The sequence below is a fragment of the Mus caroli genome, chromosome 8, assembly GCF_900094665.2.
Source record: "Mus caroli chromosome 8, CAROLI_EIJ_v1.1, whole genome shotgun sequence".
Lineage (NCBI taxonomy): Eukaryota > Metazoa > Chordata > Mammalia > Rodentia > Muridae > Mus > Mus caroli.
Window position 1 is genome coordinate 15,473,683 of NC_034577.1, and position 3,879 is coordinate 15,477,561.

Sequence of the window (3,879 nt, forward strand, 5' to 3'; positions counted from 1 at the left end):
TTTTTTTTTTCTGGAGACTGGCTCATCAGCTTTGAGGAGAGCAGAGTGTTGGACCATGAATTGGGTGGGTTTCCCCTCCACTTTCAAGGTTACCCTGGGCTGGGGGAGAGAGTTGCTGTCTTCCCCCAGGGCTAACACCTTCACCATTTGAGGGTATTTTNCCCAAGGCCTGGGATTTCCTGCTCCCNGCTTCCATTTGTTGGGGCACTCTTGGGCCCAGTGGCCCCTCTCCTTGCAATATATGCACTGGTCCTTTTCAAGGGTTTTCTGTCTCTCTTCGGTTGGAGTCTTTCTTCTCTGCTTTCCCTAACTACTGTAGCCAAGATTCTCTGTAAATTCCTTTCCTGTCACTTTTTTCTTTTCATCTCCCTTTCATCTGCTCCATATCTCTTTCTCTGTCCCTTCTTCTCTTTCTCCCTGTTATGGTAGACTTTCTCAGCAAACTACACTAAATCCCTCAATGGCTTGCCCTGCAGTCCCTCTAGCCTCTNAAGCTTTTTCCTGAAATCTCTACTAGCCCGGTCTATAAAAGCCATAGTCACAGTAGCTTTATGCGTCTTGCTGCTAGGGCCATAGAGTGTATATTGGTGGAATGCCTCCACTAGCAGCTCTAGAAAGGCAGTAGGTGACTCATCTGATTCCTGTCTAACCTCATGTACCTTGGTCAAATCTGTGGGCCACTGGGCAGCTGCCTTGAGACCTGCCAATAGAGGCTGGTGGTAGACCTTCAGCTGAATTAAAGTCCCAATCAGGTCAGGTTAAAGGGAATTCTGCATAAATGATTGCTGAGTTTTCTGAGGGAGCCCCTGCATCCAAGGGCACATTCTTTCAGGCCTCATTGAGGATTCCTTCTCTCTCCTCAGTGATGAAGAGGACTATCATAAGCTGTTGTATGTCATCCCAGGTGGGCTGATGGGTAAACAGTACAATTTCAAAGAGATTAATCATACTCCTGGGATTATCTAAGAAAGGGGGATGCTGAGTCTTCCAATTGTATAGGTTAGCAGACCAGAATGACCAATATTGCATACTCTGATTGCCCTCGTCATCTAGAGGCCCATATGCCCTCAGTGGAATAGCCACCATGGTGTCAGGGGAGGTTGCTCTCTGACTTCCGGTCCCCATAGCAGGACTGGGAGGTTTAGGGGTCTCCTCTTGTAAAGGAGGGTACAACAGCACAGGTCCGATATCAGCCAAAGATCCCGGAGTTGATGCTAGTGCTGGTGGGGCCATAGGGGCAAGGGTAGAGGGATATGGAGGAGGAGGATCTTGGAGCAACAGGTCTACTGTTGAAGGATCATGGAGAATTGACTTCTTCTCAGGTCTGGATCTCTCCAGTTTTTCATTTTACCTGATGGCCAGAACCTGTGAGGTGGGTCTTGTGGGGAAAGGGGCCTTTATCCATAATGGCGGGTTCTCTACTAGATTCTTCCAAGTTATTATGTAGGGTACCTGGTCAGGATGACCATGCGGTCCCTGTCTAAAATCCTCCCTTCAACTGCCCTGATGACAGGCAAGTCAAANGTTCCTATTGGGGGCCACCCTATACTAAAGGCAGGCCACTCTGAGGAACATAGGTTGAACAATTTGCCCTTTTATACTACAACAGACAAGTTTTCTTCTCTTCCCTTAACTTCCTTCCAATGTATCACTAAGATATTCAACAGGGTAGACTCAGTCTGTCCCTTGTCCAAAAATATCATCAGACCAAGTCCATGAACATTACAAGATAACCAACAAACACAGAAACTAAACCCTCCAAGACTTCAGGAGGTGAAGTAGAGTGTGACTCGGCTGGAATTGGCCACCTACTATAGCCACAAGCTCAGAAAGGAGGAGAGTATGCCTGGCTCCATCTAGGGAGTCTGAAGCATTCTCCAGACCTCCCACAGTCTGTCCATCTTTAATTGATAATCCCATTCAGTAGCCTTCTTGGCTATTTCCCTCACCTGTGAGTCAAAGTGAAAGTAAAAGAACAGAGAAATACTCACTCACTCTCCACATTTCAGACATGCAGACTTGAGCTTGATCCTGGTCCCACAATTCAGGTGGTCTTAAATGCCCACTCGGATCCTGGAGGAGCCCCCAAATGTAAAGTCCCAGAGGGTCTTTACCTGTCGGGGAGACCCTGAGTAAGGCAATGAGACTTGGATCGATGCAAAATCAAGAGGTTTATTTTCCCGGTACTCCAGGATCAAACCTCAGCAGTCTCTCAAGAGATCAGAGACATCCATATTCCAACTTACAAGCACCTTTATATATATATTTTAGGGGCAGATTACAGTAACAGCAATCATCCTTGGTGGGCACCTCTATTCCCCAGAGGGCCCAGGAGGCCTTCAGCCAGTACATTTTAAGGTTTTTCTGAGAAGTATTTTATCAGAGTTGTTTCTGGGAAATTGCCCTGGGGCTGGGAACATGAAACTCTCCCTTGGGGCCTAACACCCTTTCCTGGGGCCATCTCAGGGTTGGATCAGAGATGCTTAATCTTATCAACTCAGGGTTGTTTTAGGGACTATGGCATCTGGGATCTTATCCAGTCTACTGTTCTCTACAATGTGCTGACATTAGTAAGCACTTACTTGGTGCCTTTGTATATAAGAATCTAGAATTTTTCCTAAGGTACAAGTAAGTATCCCAACCACACCCCCAACTGCAATTATGTCAACCCCATATTTTGTGGAAGGGTATCTTCTTAAAGATGGTTTACATTTATAACAATACAATATACAATATATTGAAGAAAGTAAACTGATACTTGGAGAATTGATAATCCCTTGAGCCATCTAAGACTTCAGTGCAAATAGGTGTAGAGAGTAGAATTTGAATATCTAGTCAATAGCTGTTAATTGTTGGTTTGATCAGACAAACAAATGTACTAAAAAATTGTGATTCTTAAGGCTAAAATTTAACAGAGATAAAACTATAAATACTAATCTTCTAAAAGGTGCTAACTTGTCATAAACANGTTATATAAATATATTGTAAACAAGTATATATAAACAAGCATTTTTATTGGGAAACTGCTCTAGGGCCCAGTTGAGCTTACTGGTCCCAAGGAAGAAGGCCAGGAAAGTCTCCAAGGGGAGCAAAGACAAAGGGGAGGAGGAAGAGAAAGAGAGAAAGCCAGAATGCAGAGAGATAGAAGAGAGAAGCTTGGGGGCAGAAGATACCATAGAAAACATTGACACAACAATCAAAAGAAATACAAAATGCAAAAAGCTCTTAACCCAAAACATCCAGGAAATTCAGGAAACAATGTGAAGACCAAACCTAAGGGTAATAGGTATAGAAGAGAGCAACGATTCTCAACATAAAGGGCCAGTAAATATCTTCAACAAAATTATAGAAGAAAACTTCCCTAACCTAAAGAAAGAGATGCACATAAACATACAAGAAGCCTACAGAACTCCAAATAGATTGGACCAGAAAAGAAATTCCTCCAGTCACATAATAGTCAAAACACCAAATGCACAGAACAAAGAAAGAATATTAAAAGCATTAAGGGGGAAAAGGTCAAATAACATAAAAAGGCAGACCTATCAGAATTACATCAGATTTCTCACAAGACTCTGAAACCTAGAAGGTCCTGGGCAGATGTCATACAGACCCAAAGAGAACACAAATGCCAGCACACATTACTATACCCAGCAAAACACTCAATTATCATAGATAAAGAAATCAAGATTTTTCATGACAAAACCAAATTTACACAGTATTTTTCCAAAAATCCAGCCCTACAAAGGATAATAAATGGAAAACACCAACAGAAGGGNGAAAACTACACCCTAGAGAAAACAAGAATGTAATCTTATTTCAATAAACCCAAAAGAAGATAGCCACACAAACTAAAAATAGCATCAAAAATAACAGGAAGCA